Source organism: Vanacampus margaritifer, chromosome 5 (assembly GCF_051991255.1).
Source record: "Vanacampus margaritifer isolate UIUO_Vmar chromosome 5, RoL_Vmar_1.0, whole genome shotgun sequence".
NCBI lineage: Eukaryota > Metazoa > Chordata > Actinopteri > Syngnathiformes > Syngnathidae > Vanacampus > Vanacampus margaritifer.
Window position 1 is genome coordinate 28984290 of NC_135436.1, and position 21000 is coordinate 29005289.

A 21000-nucleotide genomic window follows, 5' to 3' on the forward strand; every position below is an offset into this window, starting at 1 on the left:
AACAAACACACGTACACACTCTTCAAATCATAGCAGGAGTGAGTGAGGCTCACTTCAGTGGTGAGAGGCAAGAATGTAGCCAACCGACAAGTGACAAGCTGCAACACACAAGCCTGTAATCTAAACACTCCCCACCGTGTGGAGATAATCACCAGAGGTGGCAAATCCAGGTCCAGAAAGTAAAAACGCTGCCACAGTTTGGCTTTAGCCCCAGGTGCTAGCTAGATAGCTAGCTCCCATGTTGCTCGTTTACCTGCTAGGGAGCTAGCTAGCTAGCATCAGGGGATAAAGCCAAACTGTGGCGAGTGTTTTTACTTTCTGGACCTGGATTTGCCACCTCTGATAATCACACGGCTACTTGAAAGCTTGGTGGTAGGGAGTGAAAATGCTCACCGGACCCTTCAAATGTTAAATATGACCATGGGAAGTTGATTTTTAGCCCAAGTGTGCAAATCTTGACAACACTTTTTGGTAGTTTCTCAATCTGAAGTATTTCAATCTGCATTGAAGACCCACGTGAAATATCTTGCAAAGAAACTCCAAACTGAAAAACATTTTGCAAAAACAACCAGGACGCCTGGTGGGATACACTGTGGTTGTCTGAAACCATGCATACTTGGTTATTTTTAAATTTTGTAACCGCATTTACCAGGCAAGATACATCGCCAAGATTACAGGCCCCAAAAATGTATGGACGCGCGTGTATGTAACTGTATTTGAGGTCATGGGTCAAAAGATCTCATATGGGAAGAATCAGACTTCACCCTGGGTCCCAAAAATGTGTATGTACATTTTAAACTAGGGTTTGTAAAAACTGTTTTGTTGTCACATTTGGTGTCAAACTATAGAGGTCAGTAGCTGAAGAACCTTTAGTTCTCAGTACTCCTTCAAACGAAAAGGTTCCATTTAGATATGTTGAGCACCGCAGACAGTTTTTAATAGTAACATCAGCGCTAACATTAGCTAAACAAACCTTTATTACAACATCATCACATCCTTGAACCTTCTAGTATGCAAACGCACTACAGTAGACAGATCCAGACATTAGCATTAACGCTAACCTTAACAAAAATGTCTTCATTACGTCTCGTCTCAAAAACAATGTCTAAATCATTTTAGTATTCAACGAGGCTTGTCGAAGCACTGCAGACAGCCGTGAGCATTAGCATTAGCGCTAATGTTGAAAAAGGTTTCCTGGCTGGTCTGCTAATATTCTTAACCGGCACAGCAGGTGACCTTTGGACAACAACATTCTTCCCATTACAAGCCAGTGTCGCATCAACATGATTGCTAAGCCGTTATTCCACAGCCAAAGATTTACTACTCTTACTTTAATAAGACAAACAAGCGAGCTGATGGGATTTCCTTCACTATTGATTTCTGGGATGCTGCTGACCCGTCTGACCTGGCACGAGAGCCTCAGGCGGTTTCGAGTAATAGGACCTTAGTTAGCCTAGCAAAGAGGGTACCAGCCCACATCTGGCTGGATGATACCACTTAGTACTGAATGTGAACTGCCCATTAGAAATATGCTGAAGAAACCAACAAATTATGCAAGAGGAAAGTTCTTGGAAGTCACTAGATGCCAACAATTGGGTACTTTTTTCAACATAATACTTCCAAAGGTGTCTTTGAAAAAAAAAACATCTCTGACCTTCTTCAGTCAGATATATACAAAGAATGAAGAATTAGAGCACTATTAGCATCCACTTCAGTGTCTACTCAAACTCAAGCCCGTGCAAGACACCCCTGGTTCTGTAAAACCTGCCGTAAGATTTGGTTGTATTTTCCCTCACGGAGGCAGCACATGCATCACTAAGCCATCGGTACAGTGATCGGCAAACACAAATAGACTCACTTTGACAATTTTTCCAAATATTCGACTATGTGATGGTTAATCTGTGTTCACTGAAGCTCTACTTACTTGCCTTTTGGTTTGACCAGAGGTAGCAAATCCAGGTCCATAAAGTAAAAACCCTGCCACGGTTTGGCTTTAGCCCCTTGCGCTTGTTAGCTAGCTCCCTAGCTAGCTGAGCTCCCATGTTGCTCGTTTACCTGCTAGGGAGCTAGCTAGCTAACACCTGGGGCTAAAGCCAGACTGTGGCAGGGTTTTTACTTTCTGGACATGGATTTGCCACAGGTTGGCTTTAGGCCCTGATGCTAGCTAGGTATCTAGCTAGGTATCTAGCTAGCTCCATAGCAGGTAAACAAGCACCATGGGAGCTAGCTAGGGAGATGGCTAGATAGATAGCATCAGGGGCTAAAGCCAAACTGTGGCAGGGTTTTTACTTTCGGGTGCTAGCTCCCATGGTGCTTGTTTATCTGCTAGGGAGCTAGCTAGCTAGATAGATAGCATCAGGGCCTAAAGCCAAACTGTGGCAGGGTTTTTACTTTCTGGACCCAGATTTGCCACCTCTGATATCATGATAGTGATCATGATAATGTTTTGAAGTAGCACTTGAAATTGGTGGATCTTCAACCAGCCTAGCTGCTAAGTCACAGTCAGAAAAATTAAATTTGCTCCAGGGACCCATTTATTCCCATACAAGCAATTAAAAGGTCATAATATGGACCCTTCGTCAAATGTACAACGGGTGACTAAGTGTATACAATAGTTCAAGCTTTTTTTTTCTTTCTTTTTTTTTTCAAGATGAGGTTGTTGGAGGACGTGAATGTGTAGCAGCTGGCGCTGTTGAAAGACGCCGTCGCAGCTTCTGTTGATGTCGACGCTCGTTCTCACTCTCCGGCCAAAGTTTGTCCAGCACACAATCATTTTGGGTCGAGGGATGCCTTTAAAGGGGAGACGGTTTTCTAAAGACCCCGTGTAATGGCCATGAAATATAACTACCAAATCCCACAGAAATTGAAAAGTATTTACGGGTGATGAATTCATATTTTTAGAGGAAAAAGGGTTTAATACAAGAATAAAGTTTTATGTTTTCAAAAGATTTTTTATTTTATTTTTGCAAGGACGACAAAGCACGAATGAAGAAAGATATTTTCTTGGGATGAAAATGTATATACTTTTATGAGAATAAAGTGGTATTTTTACCACGATGATATGCTAGTCGAAGTTTAACAAGGAAAGAATATCATATTTTACCGGGTGAGTTTAAAAAATAAATAAATAAATTGTCGTTATCTTTTGTTCTGGAATATAGGACTCATTATCTAAATAAATATCTGTTGTATTTATTGACAGATTATTTAATAATGTAAGGTTTAAAAAATTAATTCTAATAGTTTGAGTGTAAAAGTGTACCAATCTGTCTACGTGTTTACATTACAAAAATATTTTTTTTCCAATCTAACAATATACATCAATAATTGCTTTATGTATATTATAAAATTAATTTACAGCCATCAATTTCTGTAGGCATAAAACGCAGGATTAACATGCAATAATCACACCAAAAACTAGGCTAAACGAGAAGTATTTCCGTTCTTTTTTCAAATTTATACCTTGCAAAACCAAGTGGTGTGCCACCATCTAGTGGTCAATAGTGGAATTACAGCCCAAATAAACAATAATTTTTTTCAAAATAAAAAAATGAAATAAAAAAATAACATCAAATAGCAGAATTGCAAACCCAAAACCCACAATGGAGGAGCGGCGGGACTCTTGATAATGTACATACCGGTACTTGGTTGGGCCGGATTAAAGAACTACTTTGCCCACCCCTGGTACCCCTTGGGCAATGTTCCAAGTAACTTTTGAGCATTGTTTTTATTAGACTCTACCATTTGCTAATAGTTTAACAGTTGCTCCTTTAAGTGTGACGCCGTCACGTTCCATTATGAAGCCATTTGCCATCTTTTGTCACAAAATAACGTCAGCGTCGACGCTCGTAACGCTCTCGCCTTTCACGCAGCTAAACAAACGTACAGCGCGAGTTCTACTGTGACTGGAAAAGGACCACGTCGGGACATGGCAGCACTTTTATCTCCAACGTCGTCACCTTGCAAAGGTGTGACATGAGCACATCCTGCTTGCGGGTCTTTAGCTGCTCATTGACACGCTTTGAAGTCCCTAAACATCAGTTAATTGCTGGGTGCAGGCCAGCCGCCGAGCGCTTTCCGGACAAAAGGTGGAGGTGGTGGGAATGGGCCCTGGGGCGTTTGTTTGACTTGTGACCCGTACATTGGGGGGGGGGGGGTCTGTTTGTTAATGTCCCATTCATTTGCGTGCTTTCATCTCCACTAGATTTTTATTATGGAGCACTTGATGGATGCACCAGTTTCAGCGCCTGCGTCAGTGTTAGCATTTAGCTTTTTGCACTAATCAATAGAATAGAATAAACCTTTAATGCTAACACAAAAGAGATTTTCTGGATTTACAGCAACAAAGTGAGTAGAATGAGCGGTGGCAGGCTATGTGGCAACTGTACAAAAGGTAATAAATATTATGCAGACGCCAATGTGACAAGAACAAGATGACAAGAATAGTCAGCAGCGATGTTTGTGACAAATTTACTCGAGTAATACATATGATAACTGGAACGTCAAACTGACTAACCTGGCTGATAGCCATCCTAGCAACGAGAATATTTGGCTGGCTAACGCCGCGCTAGCAACCAATAAAAGGGAGCTTTCAAACTTGTATGCCGGACCTGAGCGATAACTAGCTTAGCGCTAGCTAGAATGAGACAAGCAGCAACTTAGATAGATTTAAAATTGGACCAAAAGAGAGAAAAACAATTGTAATTGTCAGGCGATAACTAGCTTAGCACTAGCTAGAAAAAGGCAAGGAAAAATTTGGATAGATTTAAAATTGGACCAAAAGAGAGAAAAAAATAAAAAATAATTCTAATTGGTCAGGCGATAACTAGCTTAGCGCTAGCTAGAATGAGACAAGCAACAACTTAGATAGATTTAAAATTGGACCAAAAGAGAGAAAAACAATTGTAATTGGTCAGGCGATAACTAGCTTAGCACTAGCTAGAAAAAGACAAGGAAAATTTTGGATAGATTTAAAATTGGACCAAAAGAGAGAAAAAAATAAAAAATAATTCTAATTGGTCAGGCGATAACTAGCTTAGTGCTAGTTAGAATGAGACAAGCAACAACTTAGATAGATTTAAAATTGGACCAAAAGAGAAAAAAAAAAAATAATAATTCTAATTGGTCAGGCGATAACTAGCTTAGCGCTAGCTAGAATGAGACAAGCAACAACTTAGATAGATTTAAAATTGGACCAAAAGAGAGAAAAACAATTGTAATTGTCAGGCGATAACTAGCTTAGCACTAGCTAGAAAAAGACAAGGAACAATTTGGATAGATTTAAAATTGGACCAAAAGAGAAAAAAAAATGTTTTCTAATTGGTCAGGCGATAACTAGCTTAGCACTAGCTAGAGTGAGACAAGCAACAATTTAAATCAAAAGAGAGAAAAAAAAATTTAATCGGCCAGGATGGTAGCCATTAAAGTTATTTTAAACTACTAAGTTGAATTCACCTTTCCATTTGTTGATACGCTACGTCAACATGCTTGTGTGTGCTACACTCCGATACGTTTGAATGAGATAACTGAATATAACTTTGTACAAAGCAAATATACGATAAAGTACAACATAAGTGCGCTCCTATTTCCCATTTTGGGCCAATTGGATTTTTATTTGTTGGATTGTAATACGTTATTCGGCAAAAGTACATTGAATAACCCGTTCCAGTCCATTCAGTCATTCGGTGGCTAATTTCAATACGAATAACGAATGCAGATTTTTGGTGCGAATTGGAGCTCTAGTAAGTACGACACATGCAGATGTGAAAGGTAGACTGTTCATGAATAAATTGGTAATACACATGGGAGTACAAATAAGCACTTTAAAGAGATGAAGAAGATACAGTATTAGATGAATCGATCTAATATATATAAAAAAAATACACAGTAACATCGTCAATAGCTGACAAAGTTCCCGTGCGTTTTGTTAAAAGATGATCTCTTCTGGCAACATGTGTTCATCTTGTCTTCACATGCTTCACATTCCACACGTTTACAATTTCCCCAAAGCCTGCGCGTGTGTGCGTGACGGCTTTATGATGACAGATTGCCGATTGAAGGTATCATAGCGGCGGCACAGCAGTTAGCCAAGCCCCATCTGGCGACTGTGGGTGGGGGAGAGGAGATGCTGGGTTGGAGGTCCCACTAGTGGCGTGGGAAGGGGGGGGGGGGGGGGCGCTTGTGGTAGCATTATTGACTGAAATGAGAGAGATTTGTGGTGACAAATGCACAGGATCCCACGGGAAGACTATGGCATAAGGACAAAAAGTATTGAGACAACTTCAAGTTCCAAGTCAAAAACCGTGAAAAAGAAACTATGGTTGGTATTCTACTTCCGGACTTGCTTTAAGACGTTGAAGTTCATTAATTTTTTGTTACTTGACGTACAAGGACAAGGAGCATTCGACTTTTATAGAAAACTAATAGACCTTAAGAGCTTCACTGAGGAACGCCACTCCGGGAATGACGTTAGACAGAGGTGGCAAATCCAGGTCCACAAAGTAAAAATCCTGCCAGAGTTTGGCTTTAGCCCCTGATGCTAGCTAGCCGGCTAGCTTGCTAGCAGGTAAGTGAGCACCAATGGAGCTAGCTAGCTAGCACCTGGGGCTAAATGCCACGGTTTGGCTTTAGCCCCTGATGCTAACTAGCTATCTAGCTCCCTAGAAGGTAAACGAGCACTAACGGAGCTAGCTCGCTAGCACCTGGGGTTAAAGCTAAACTGTGGCAGGGTTTCTATTTTCTGGACCTGTATTTGTCTTTTTGTACAAAAAACCTTTGTTGTAACGTGTGGACGAAAATATTGGGACGCAAGGAGAGTCTCCTCTCCAAAGACGTTAAAACAGACTGCATTCTTCTGTGGAGACTTTCGCCAAAATGTTGGAGTCAATTTAAAGTTGAGTTTTTTTTTTTACTTGATCATCTCACTACAAAGAGGGTTCACCTAGAATAGAAATCTAGTGAACCTAAGGCATATCCTTGAGGAACACCACTCCAAATTAAGTCTGAATATTACACTGAGGGTACAAAATCCCGTTTTCAATTATAATTCCAATTATTACACTCCACAATTACAAAATTAGCATAATCGCAAAAAAAAAAGATTATTGCTACTAATTTTGAGTTGTTTAAGTTTATAATTTGCACTTTTTTTTTTTAAATTTAAAATAACTAATTCCTTTTGTTTCATCCAAAAGGAACTTGCATGTTAGTGTTTCAAATAATTTTATTTGTCTTCATTTTTTTTTCATTTAGACATTGTCTTGTTTTACCAAAATAATCGTGATTAATATATTCTTCATAATCGAGCATAGAAATCGAGTTGACCTAAGGCATATCCTTGAGGAACACCACTCCAAATTAAGTCTGAATATTACACTGAGGGTACAAAATCCCGTTTTCAATTATAATTCCAATTATTACACTCCACAATTACAAAATTAGCATAATCGCAAAAAAAAAAAAGATTATTGATACTAATTTTGAGTTGTTTAAGTTTATAATTTGCACCTTTTTTTTATAAATTTAAAATAACTAATTCCTTTTGTTTCATCCAAAAGGAACTTGCATGTTAGTGTTTCAAATAATTTTATTTGTCTTCATATTTTTTTTCATTTAGACATTGTCTTGTTTTGTACCAAAAAATAATCGTGATTTCAACTATTACCAAAATAATCGTGATTAATATATTCTTCATAATCGAGCAGTCCTATCATACACTATACATTCACTGTATACAATGGCCTAGTGTATGAGCACAAACATGAAAACGGGATTTTTGTACCTTCAGTGTAATATTCAGACACAATTTGGAGTGGCGTTCCTCAGGGAAGTAGTTCAGATCCACTCTTTTTAAGCATTTTTAGAGGGGAAACAGTTGTGCAGGGAGACTGCTTCATTTAAGTATTTGTTTTGTTTTGTGTGGAGCAGACTAGGAAGCAAGGTCACAAACACACGTACTGACACGAGTTATTTGAGGCTAAATAGACTCAGCTTGGGGCTAATAAATTTAGAGGAAGGCCAACTTTGCACACGCTTATGTCACAAACCATTCAGGCCACCGTTGCTGCCCTCTGCCTTTGATGACGTCAAAACATCCTCAGGCCTTCCAGCAGCGACCGGTCCCTTCGCCGCCTTACATGCTGGTGACTAAAAATGCAAACTGCATCCCAAATGTGTTTCCTCATTTTCTTCCAGGTCAGTAAATGACAAGACGCGCACCAAACTTCACCCCAAACACATCTGGGTTGACGTCCAGGCGCATTTCCATCAGCGCTTTTAATATTGATGAGCGTTCCCGAAGAGAAAAGACACCGAAAGACGGAACGCCGGCATGTCATGTAAATGTGCTATCAAGTGCATCCGGCAGCGCCGACTTGAGAAATGTGCATTATTTGGACACGGAGATGTTTTTGCGCCGCTTCCCCCTGAGCGTCACCCTCCACCGTTACGCGCCCCGAGTGCCTCTCCGCCGTGTTGCATTGTGCACCCGAGCGGCGCCGAGCTGCATCGCGACACACTCGACTACACAAGAAGGCCGGGGAAGGAAACAGGCCCGACGCTGCGGGAGGCTTCCCGCGCGAGCCAGGAAAGGAACCGCTGCTGTCAATCCAGCCCGAGTCCGTTCAGTCTCACCGTGGATAAGAACTGCGCCGTAAATGTTAATGTCACCTTTAAGGCATCCTAGAGACATGTTGTGCCATTCAGCTTTTTGTTTTCAAGCCATGTTGGCTGCTTTGAACAAATGTAGGAGCGATTTGCCAGATGATACTACTTATCTGTCTTCCTTAAATGAGACAAAAAAAAATCAACACAGCAAAGTCTCTTTCAAAATATCAATGTTAACCCCACTACAAAAAAAGAAAAAGAAAAAAGAGAGCAATGATGATGACATTATTGACAGTAAAATTACCGAATGAACAATACTGAGCTCTTAAGAAAAAAAAATTAAAAAAAATAAACTAATGCAATCCTTTAAGATGTCATTACGTATTATCGGCTTTCAATTTTATGGAGGACCAAAACTGCCAAAATTCTAAATGAATAAATAAATAAATGAAGTGAAAATAAAAACGGATAATTCCAAAATTAAATAATAAAAAAAACTAAATATAAATGGAAATAAAAACAACAAAAATACATACATTTGTGTTTAATTTTTGAATTATATTTTTTATATCCGTTTTTATTTTCCCTTTTAGTCATTTATTTATTTATTTAGTCATTTATTTATTTGAATTTTTGCAGTTTTTTCCAGACTGCCAGGACAAAATGTTATTCAAATGAGGAGGCGGTCCTAAGCGTGACTTGGGTTGGACTCCATCGTTGCAAACTGCCTTTCATTGGTCGAGTGAGGAAATCTCGCCGACTTGAATGGCGAGCGCCGGCAACGAACGACCGTCTGCTCCGCCGTCACCTCGACTTGTTGTCCTGCTACTCGAGTCGCAAGTTGCGGTGAAAGTGGACCAGGTAGTCGTTCAGTGCGGAAATTTCTCATTATCCCAGGGACCAATTCACATAATTAACTTTTTATTTCTTAAATTCAAATTGTGTATAACGGCAAAGTGTATTTTATTGTCTGTGTGAAAACTTCAAACACAATTTGAAATTTCAGTTCAAACTTAGCACTTCTGGTTGCAGTGCCTTTTAGCAAAGCTAGAGACTCTGTGAAAAATGTACTTGATTTAAATCCAGTCTTACGTGTCTTAGGTTAGCTTAGCAATTAGCATGAGTTCTTCCGCCTTCTTTCTTCTTCGTCCGCAACGGGTTTTGCCGCACTAGTAGCCAGCCGAAGCTCGTTGCTAGCTAGCAGGCGCGGCAATCAATTGCAATTTGTCCACATAGCTACTTTACCCCATTCAAAGCATGCAGCAAAACTTTGACTGCTTTCGGCGGTGCTGGTTTAAGGAAGGAAGCATTAGCGGCGGTCGAAGCTCACAGCGGACGACGTGCCTTCAAAAATAAGGTGCGATCTTTCCCAACCAAATGAAGAGAACCAGACAACACGGCTTTCAGGTGCTTGCTGTGCTCGCCGTGCTAACAAGCTAATGGAGCACCTGATCCCAGACCGACTCAAATGGACAATGGCCGGCTTTGTGGCTTCGACTTAAATCGCCGTTGCGCGAGAACGACAGCACTTAACTTCGTTTTTGCACAAGCACGCATGTGACGTTCATATTTGGGGATGTTTTGCGTGTCCTTTAAGAGAAAAGACGGAAGAAGACAAGAGCAGCCTTGAGGACGACCACACGGCGGCAAGCCGGTCAAGGCATTTCCATGACTATGACACCAGATGAATAATTCTCACCACAGGAGGGGGCACACAGGGGGGGGCTTTGGAGGAACACAATATGGGGATTTTTTTCCCCCCTCATTTTAATTAACACACACACACACAGACGCAGCCTCTCAACTTCAGAAAGCACCCTGGGAGATTTCGCTTTGACTTTGACCACATCAGGCCTATTTAAAATTCACTTGCAAACACACTTCAGTTGCAAGGCACGACAAATATAACGTTTTGCTGCATGCTTTGAGTGGAGGAAAAAGTTCAGCCTTCTGGCGGACAAACGTGAAATTCAAATAGCGACTGAAACATTTGAGCATGTCCATTATTTTAATATTCTGACATGTATTCGTTGTGTTTTGGTAAACACAACACCAGGACTTGATCTATTTATTTATCAACTCAGTCACACAGACGACTCCCACTTTGGAGGATGCGGCCCTTGAATTTTGCATTTTGCTGCATGCTTTGAATGGGAGAGGGAGTGAAGCTAACTTGTGGGCGTACGAAAATTGACTGAAACATTTAAGTCTGTCTATACCCTGATGCGAGGACCGCAATGGCATCCCCGCACCAACAAACACACACTTAAAAAAAAAGAACACAAATACACACAAACACACATTCCTCCCTCTTTTCAGGATGCACTCTATCACTATCTTTTCAGTAGCAGCCCCCCCCTGGTGGAAAACAGTGAAAGGTGTGAAATTTTGCTGCATGCTTTGAATGGGAAGAAATGTAACATCATCTGGTAAAAAAAAAAGAAAAAGAAAAAAAAGCCTGATGCATTTTTGTGTGCCTATTAATTTGTGATGATAAGATTTATTGTGACTAAAAAGACATTTTTGGGTATTATTTTTAAAGAAACGCAGATCATTTTGTAGCATGCTTGGAGTAGGGAAAAGGACACAGCAGTGTGTAAAATGAACACTTACCAGAGTTATTTGAGGTGGCAGATTTGATTTTCTACCTGAGAAGAGTAAATAAGTGGACTCCCACATGTTTACAGAATTATTTAACCCGTGTTAACTCATTTTTTAGTGAATTTGACGCTGAAATTTCAACACTGTGGAAAGAATTACCTTTAATATATTATGACATTTATTGTGAATCTTGAACCTTTTCCAAAACCGACTTTACTCCAAAAAAAAAAAAATCACTTTCATCATTACAATGATAACACATAGAAAAGTTTGCAGCAGCAGGGAGCAACAGGTAGCGACATGACGCGGGCCCCCCCCCCCCCTGAGGGACCCCCAACAAGACACTGAAAAAGCGCAGTTTCGTCAACTTACGGTCTGAACGGCCACAAAGCTTCGCCACAAAGTCGACTCGTGTGCATTTAAAGCTCCATTCACGATCCTCAAGTCCGGCGGCTCAGACCGACTGCCCTCGCACGCCGGCACGACTTGTGCAAGTGAAGGAGGGATGAGGAGATGGAGGGAGGGAGGACTGTTTGGAATTGCCTCCTCCCCCTCCTCCCCCCTCCCCCCCTCCAGTCAAAGCTGCAGGCGGCCGGAATGCGAGTTCCCCTCCGTCTGCTCTCTAATTGCCCCTTCACCCCCGCCCCGCGCCTGCAAGAGACGCGTCACGTTTACACTAAACATCCTCAGTTAAAAAACGAGACCGGATACGTCAAAATACACAAATCTTCGCAATTGAAATGACCCAAAAGTGATTAGCATCAAATCTAGCCACTTGTTGTATTATTCGAGTGAAAGCAAGACCCCCCCCCCAGAACTGGCAAAGTTCACCGCTGCTCTCTCCTTTCATCACGATTGCGCCTTTTTCCATTCTTTCATAATCAGCAGTAGAACAAAAGTTTAGCTAACAAAATGCAGCCGTTTCTCCCGCTGGTGCATCGTTGCCATCTACTGGTGATTGTGTGTCAGTAAAGTTGTTTCCAAGCTTGGGATTGACAGCAGAGCAACATCAGACCCTTCCCCACCCATTCCTGTTGAAGAACGTAATTGACAAGTATACTCGTCAATGGCACTAAATGATTGAAGACGGGATTTTGGTGCCCTCTTGTGGCATCGTATCAGAAGGAGCAAGATTTGTTTACAGCACGCTGCAAAAACTGAAATCTTAACTCTTTGACTGCCAAAAACGTTAAAATAACGTTTAGTAAAATCCTATGGAGGAGTGCCAAAGACGTTAAAAGACGTTTGTTTCAAAACAGAGGTGAAACTAACCATTTTCTATTGTTGATTACTGAAAAACGGAATAAGGTAGAAACAAACTTTTTTTTTCTGATGAAAGATGAGAGTCCAATCTTTTTCTGGTAGTATGTGTGTTTCCATAGTCCAAACACATAATTTTCTATGGACCTTGAAAGATCAGTCAAAATGCTTAAAATCGGCTGGCACCCACGGCATCCCTTTTCTGAAAACGTCTGGCAGTCAAAGAGTTAAGTAAGACATCATTTCTTAAATGCAACCAAAATTTGCTTATTTTGCTCTGACAAGTTATTTTTACTTAAAATAAGATTATTTTAAGATACTTATTACTTAATTATATGATTTGTTTTGGAGCGAGTGTTAACAGCAAATTTTAAGTACTGTGAGGCTTAAAACAAACATTTTCCACATTTTAAGATGACTGACCAACATCAAATGTCCTGAACTGGGGTTTTAGAAGATGAATTTTCTGATTTTAAGATTTTGCATAATCCAGTAATAAGTTATGTAAGCATTTTTTTCTTGTAAAAAAAATGCTCATTTTACCGATTTCCAGTGAAGTAAACTAGCAGCTCAGTGGTCTATGGTAGGGTGTCTACCCTCAAACTGGGAGGTTGTGGGTTCAATCCCTGGCTGTGTCATACCAAAATACAATCAAAATGGCACCTGTTACCTCCCTGCTTGACCCTCAAGTTGGCCAAACGTAAAATAATATGTATGTATTTTAAGTCAATTGTTCTATTTATTATAGCTTGAAAAAAGTCAATATTAATTGTTTATTTTCCAGACGGCTGTGGTTGATATGGGCCTAGTATTATTTTCTTATTTTTCAAAATCTTACAGGTAAATTTAAGTACAATTTGGAGTAATAATTGTCTTATTTTACTCATTTTTATAATTTTATTATTTATTATTTTTTCATTATTTTACTTTTTTTCTTCAATTTTCTACTGTCTTTTTTTTTGCAGTGCAAATAGCGGAGTGCAGTTCCTGCCACCAAAAAAAAAACAAATTCATTAATAGGCCAATTTGCAAAAGTCAAACCACTTACTGTACAAGCCGTTAAAGCCTCCATTTTCCGTAATATGGCCTCTCTTGTTTTTTTTTTAAGTCTCTCCCTGTCGCTCTCTCTCTGGCTTTGTCGCTTCGAACCCGGCGCCTTCCCTCGAGGGCAGCAAAGGATTAAATGTTGCTGCCCGGCCATCCTTTTTGCAACATCTGAGGTGGCCCAAATGGGAGTGGGAATGAAACGGCTGGCTGGCTGTTGTCATGGCAGCGGCGGCCATGTCACGTGGCAATCACGTCAACTCTGACTAGTGGGGCAAGAAGGCAAACGTTTTTAACTCATTCACTGCCATTGACGGCTTTAGACGTCAAAAATTCATTTGAACTATTTCACATTTTTTCCCCACTTTTGTTAACGAGAGTATGAAAACCTAGAAAAAAGTGTTTATTGTACATTTAGAACAGATATAAAATTTGTGATTAATCGTGAGTTAACTATTGAAGTCTTGCGATGAATTACAATTAAAACTAAAACAATTAATTGTAATTAATCGCATGACTTTAATAGTTAACTCACGATTAATCACAAATTTTATATCTGGTCATGCGATTAATTACAATTAAAAACTAAACTAATTGTAATTAATCACATGACTAATAGTTAACTCACGATTAATCACACAAATTTTATATCTGGTCATGCGATTAATTACAATTAAAACTAAACTAATTAATTGTAATTAATCACATGACTTTAATAGTTAACTCACGATTAATCACAAATTTTATATCTGGTCATGCGATTAATTACAATTGAAACTAAACTAATTAATTGTAATTAATCACATTACTTTAATAGTTAGCTCACGATTAATCACAAATTTTATGTCTGGTCATGCGATTAATTACAATTGAAACTAAACTAATTAATTGTAATTAATCACATTACTTTAATAGTTAGCTCACGATTAATCACAATTTTTTTTAAATTTACAATATTTTTTTCTCTAGGTTTTCATACTCTTGTTGACAAATGTGAGGAAAAAATGTTAAACCAATAGAAAAAGTTCAAATGAATTTTTGACGTCTATAGCCGTCAATGGCAGTGAATGAGTTAAAAGGATTTTTTTTCCCCCTCCAAGTTTTGGATACTGCCATTTTGTCATTTGATTTTTCATGTTATAGAAATAAAACTTTATTCCAATCAGAGATTGGATTTCGTTTTTTTTAAATATTGGATTCTCTGCTGTCAAAAAGCGCCTTGGCATGTTGGCAGGTGAGGCCGGCGTCACGCCGTCACACAAGCGGCGCAGCGCTGGCGCCGGCTCGCCGGCTCGGCGCTGTCAATCAAACTTCAGCTGACGAGAAACGTTTATCAGCTTCTCATGCGCTCAATGGCACTGCAACAACCCGCCAGCAGTCGAACTGTTGTACGGCAGATTGATCTTGATAATAACAATATCTTCTGCCTTTCAGACCGATTAACTGGTCGTGCCGGCCGGGTTAAAAATATATCCGATTAACATTTCCCACGTTTAGTGCAGATTGGATTAAAGAGATTTATTAATTTTTCTCAGCTGCAGCAGATGTTTGACACATTTGAATCTGCACTCAATGAATTAAAATAACACCGCAAAGTATCATTACAAGTGAAAACTCATCAAGTTTGCAATGCGAGCCCGAAGGCACTTTGATATCAATTCCTGTCAACAGCAGAGGGCGGTACAATGTCAAAATGGCAGCCCCTTGAGATGGATTAGAACAGATGGCTTAACCTGTTTGAAGCGGAAGTCAACCCCCCCCCCCCCCCCCCCCCAAAAAAAAATTCTTGACAGTAATATGTTCTATGCAGCCCCACTAATCTAAATACAGTATTTTGGTTAATATTGCATTAGTAAATTATGAGTCAAGCAGCAAAATCCAGCCGTTTTTATCAATATCAGAAGGCGGCCATTTTGCCACTTGCTATCGAGCGAAAATGACATCACGGTCGCTGAGGTCTCGGGTAACAACCAATCACAGCTCAGCTCCAGAAAACCGGTGAGCTCTGATTGGTCGATGCCTGAGCCCTGAGCAACTGTGATGTTCATCTTCAGTGGACAGCAAGTGGCAAAATGGCCGCCCCCTGAGATGGATAAAAACAGCTGGATTTTGCTCGTATTCCACAAATATAATATTAATCAGAATGTCATGTTTAGACTTGTGAGGTCACATATGACATATTGTTGTTAAAAAAAAATGTTAAAGGTTGACTTTAATTCTTATTCCACCGACACAATATGAATCTGAATCTTGTGTTCAACGACATATAATTGCAACCGTAGCCGTTTTCTTATTTGCTAACCATTTTGTTGTTGTCGTTTTCTCAACACACTGGAGTGGTCTGACAACGTCCGTTTGCCGAGTCAGCAGACTCGCGCCGCCGAACCCACAACGTGTTGTGTTTACTGGGACGCAGACGCCAAAATTTGTTAATTGTGACTCCGGCTGGCGTGAGACGTGTTAGTGTGTATTGTTTTCACACCGCGTCACATTTGCGCTGTATCGTTCCTCTTGTCTCGGCCTCCACTTTATCGAGCGTTATTGTGCGCGGCGAGCAACGTTGGCGTGAAAGTATGAATTGAATTTCTCATCACGGCGACCGGTTGCGAATTGCGCTAATTGAGCCGTGCCGAGTCAATTATTAACTGACCTTTTCTTTCAAGCCGCTCCGGCTGTGATTTTAGCCTCGGGGCCACCTTTGACGTAGGTTTATTGGGCTCCCGCGCCCTGGCGCCACCGGCACTCTTTCCACATTTGGGGAAAGGTGACGTGAGAACACAACGTGGGTTTTGCGCCTCATTAAACGCGAGATAAGATGGCGGGTGAAGGGATCAAGTCGCACGGTGCGAATCCGGATAATGAAGCACACGCCGATGCTCGCTAACGTTCCGCCTTACGAGTACACGAGAGAGCGTCTCCCTCTACCGACTCATTTGAGTCAGATGAATGAATTTGGAATCTTACAAGAAAGAATGACGGCATTTTTCCCGACTATAGGTCGCTCCAGGGTATAAATTGAACCGGTCAAAAAAAGTCACATGAAGAAGAAGAAAAACATTTTCTTACAAGTACCTTTGTTTTTATTTGATTTTGTTATAGAAAATTGTTTTTCAATTTTTTAATTTGAATGAATAGTATTTTTCAAACACATATATATATATATATATATATATAAAAAAAGAAAACAAGAGAAAAAAATCTACTCAAAGATATTAAAAATTAGGGGTGTTAAAAAAAATCGATTGGGCAATATATCGCGATTTTACAGCGAGCAATTTTTGAATCAATTCGATATGCATCCGAATCGATAAATAAATTTTTGGATGGAAATATTCAACAAAACGTCTTACTTAGGGTTCACACGTTAAGCATGGAAAAATGTTATGTTAATTGGACATTAAGCCTTAAAATTTGATTTCAGCGCCGTTCAAACATGAAACCGATTGTTTGTTAAATACAGCGGCTCAAAGTTATAAGCCTGAATTTTTCAGATAAATAAAAAAAAATTCATACAAATCTTACAGTGTACATGTACAAGTTTACTGATGAATATTTTCTAAATTTGAGTAAAAATAAAAAAAAATCGCAATAATCAACTTATAGATTCATATCGGGATTAATCGGTATCGATTCGAATCGTGACCTATGAATCGTGATACGAATCGAATCGCCAGGTACTAACTAGGCAATTCGCACCTAACACATGTTCGGGGTAAAAAGGAGTAGAAAGACGTAAACACAAGCCACTTTCAAAATAAAAGCCAGACAATTCACCGTCACACACCGAATTCCAGTCCTGGAGGAAACCAGACCACCACCACGGGCGACCCACAAAAAAAAAAAGGTCACATCAAAACCTGATGTTGCATTTCAAAATAAAAGCACCATCAATTCGCCATACTCGACTATAGGCTGACGTTCCTCAGCGGCTCCTGCTCGCTTGTTAGTCGTTTGTTTGCCACATTCAGCTGGGAAAACGCGCTCATCGGTCGCGTCGGCCACACGGAGACAAAGTGCGAGAGTGCAACTGCAAACCGCACACTCGGCCGCAGTTAGCGGCGGGCGGGAGGGCGGGCGGCCCCTCCGACCGCTGCGTAATCATTACCAGAAAAAAGGGGAAAAAAATCACTTCGGCTTTGAAGCTGGAGTCATTAAAAGGGAGCTGAAAATGCTGAGGTGGGCTCATCATCATCATCATCATCATCATCATCATCATCATCATCAGCCCCATTGCAGAGAAGTGGTTTGTACGTCACCATAAATCCAAATAAAATTATTCATATCAACAAAGCACTTTAAATCTGTTTGTGTTGTCAATAGAGGGCGCAAAAGACAAAATGATTTTTTTTTTAAATTAATATACGCATGTATATTTAGATGATCTCGGCATGACGAATGCAACTCATTTGTTTGTTGTCTAATTTTTTTTTAAAAATCATACTCTCAGCAAAAGTTTGACAGTCGGCCCTTGTCCAATATAAAATATATATTTTCACTTTTATCACTCAAAAGAACGTCACCACGCTGAAAAAAACAACCACTTTTATTGGAATAACTTGATGGTGACTTTTCCCTCCTTCTCTCTAACGTGGCTAACAACTTAACAGCGTATTAGACGGCGTGGAACCACACTGCCCCTAAGTGGCTAAAGCGGGTACAACATGAACAGTGCTCCAAATAAAGGCACACACAGATAAAAGGCAAGACGGTATCAAATAATTGAAATGAAATCGATTTTGGGACATTTAAAATCGATTCTGAATCGTACTAAATGAGAATCGATTTTTGGGCACACCCCTAAAAAAAAAAATTTTTTTTTTATAAAGCTGGACAATGTCAAAGTAGAAGCTTGCATCCTTCACTATTTCTTTTCGAAGGAAAATGTTTGGACATCCCTGACTTTAAGCTGACTACACATTTGAACAAAAGTACAAAATGGCAAACTCACTATTTAGGTGCCAATACAGTGGAAAGAGATTCTAAACACAGCCAAAGTCAAGTCAAGTCAATTCTTACATACGTTTGAGCCAATCAAGTGCCGAGTTCTAAAACTTGTCATGTGACTCGAGTCCCCCCCCCCCCCACCTCATGTGCTGCTCATGTGCAAAGTTGACTTGGGAGTGATTTCCATTGCAGAAGAATGAGCCGTTATGTGTGAGTGGGCCGCACGTGAACGCGCGAAGGCCTTCAACGACGCGCTTGTCTGAACGTCAACAACGTTTCTACACTGTATGTGCGTGCGTGTGCGTGCGTGTGACACAATTACATGGCAGGGAACATTCCTGCATGTGTGGCAGACAACACTTGGCATCTTTGTGATGACACGGGCGGGGGAGGTGGGGGGGGGGGGCCTCCGAATGCGTATGGAGAAACTCGGTGAAAAGCCAACATCGGCCCACTCTATGGAGTATTTCAATTGCGCAACCGAGGTTTCTATTGTGATAAAGTGGCGGGATCACAATAATTGTGATATGATCAACAATAATCAGGAAAAGGTGTGATATGTTTTATGTGACGCAACTCACCTCACAGGTACCTGCCACAAATAGCCAAAATTTGAAGTCCCACTAAATTGGTTTATAATTACTAGGGGTGTGCCCCCCCCCCCCCCCCCCCCACAAAAAAAAAAAAATCGATTCTCATTTAGTATGATTCAGAATCGATTTTAAATGTTCAATTATTTGATACTGTCTTGCCCTTGATTGTGTGCGCCTTTATTGGGAGCACTGTTCATGTTGTACACGATTTGGCCACCTAGAGGCAGTGTGGTTCCGCGTGTTCTGATACACTGTTAAGTAGTAGCCACATAGAAGCAAAAAGTCATGATCAAGTTATTCCGATAAAAGTTGTTTTTTTGCAGTGTAGGATGTTAAGATGCTTCTTCTTTTGTATGAATAGTCGTTCTTTTGAGTGATAAAAGTGTCACGAGTAGCGCGCTAATTAGCATTAGCGAGTCAGACTGGAGTAGATCATGACAATTCTTTGCATATCTATAAAACGAAGCAGAAATCATTGTCCATCCAATCATTTTGAATCTAAAATCGTTCTGAATCGATAATAGTTTCTGAATCGAATCGCAGGCCCAAAAATCGGAATCGAATTGTGAGACAGTCAAAGATTCCCAGCCCTAATAATTAACTATATTAACAGTTTGAGCCCACACATTTTAATATCTTAAAACCTTATCTTAGAAAATGGTTTACAGACTGAACGGTTTTGGAAAAAAATACCTTTTGACTAGCAATGCTATTGGTTTGCGTGTTTATGGTGTTTTGCAGAGTGTGTTAGCATTAAGCTAGCATGTCTTTGTTATTGTTCATGCGAGCGGTGCAATAAACAAATTGAAGATTGTTTTTTTTAAGTCTAACAAAAAATCTGTCAAAAAACAGCTGGTACCTTTAACTCTGAAGTCAGGTCACTCTTATCTCAAGGCAACAAGGTAGTATACTACTTTCGTATTTGAAGACTGGCCTTTGGCGGCATCTTGTGACTTTTCTAAAAATGCACCATTCCTAAGCGGGTAATAAAGTGAATTACTGGATAGTCAGGGCACAGTCAGGCAGTCAACTTGTTTTTTGTACACTTGTAAACAAGTCTTTCCTCAGGTGAACCAAAGAGGAAGAGCAAAATCATCATCATCAGCATTGGCATCAAAGCACTTCGAGCTTCTGTTAGCCACATGACTCTGCAAAAAATGCAACAATTTCACACAGGCTGAGCACACAGCCCCCCCACCCCCAAAGTTACCCCCCCCCCCCCCTCGCCCAAATCCATCAGCATCGACGTCACTGCTTTTCCACACATGCAAATGAAATGCAACGAACCCGTGCGTGCGTGGACGCCAAATTTGCACTGCGGGGGCGACCTTGTCCACGCAACCGCGCACGCGCTCCAGCTAGACGCCAAGCAGGAAGAGGCGTGCACGCGCACACGGGTTATTTATCCTTGCCACGACCGGGACGTCGCACTTCCGGGGTGCAGCGCCAACATGTCCGCCTACCTGCCCGTCACCCGCGTCGCGGAGCGCCGGCGTCCATCGTGACATCGAAGCGGCCAAAAGGTGTCGTCTTGTGCTCCACGCGTGTTGTTATCACACACCGCGGCCGGGAGGAGGTGCAGGAGGTGCGGGAGGAGGTGGTGGAGCGCCTCCCCCCCGTCTTGTGGAGATGCGTGCAAGTAGATGCAAGTGGACGTCACTCGACGCGCGCAGCCAATCAGAAGCGAGCCGCCGAATCCTCATTGATTTGCTGGTGGGCGTGGCTAACCAATTGTTGATTGTGGCTCATAAACACACGGCATCCCTTAATATCGCCTCAAAGACCGAGCATAAACATTCCCTAAACAGAGCTTTCATTGTTATGGTTTATAAAAAATCTAATACAACCCCCCGCTATTCGCGGGATAAAAGGGTCTGTCTGGGAATAGCAAAAACCCGCCATTATTATTGCATTAAAAAAAAGAAAAATAGTCCCCCAAAATTATTGTAAAAAC

General features: G+C 40.7%; 1 protein-coding gene across 4 annotated transcripts in view; it reads right to left on the minus strand.

Annotated features, from left to right (window-relative positions):
- The window catches only part of LOC144052036 (rho guanine nucleotide exchange factor TIAM1-like), a 54298-nt gene extending 33623 nt beyond the window's left edge, over window positions 1-20675 (minus strand). Inside the window, exon 1 of one of the 4 annotated variants that reach the window (XR_013294119.1) lies at window positions 20510-20675. The gene's annotated coding sequence lies outside the window, so the exon portion shown is untranslated. Of the gene's footprint in view, window positions 1-11577; window positions 11692-13513; window positions 13659-20509 lie in introns of those variants that run through there. The other 3 variants (XM_077565785.1, XM_077565788.1, XM_077565786.1) reach the window with 3 other exon arrangements.
- Between the last annotated feature and the right edge of the window lie 325 nt (window positions 20676-21000).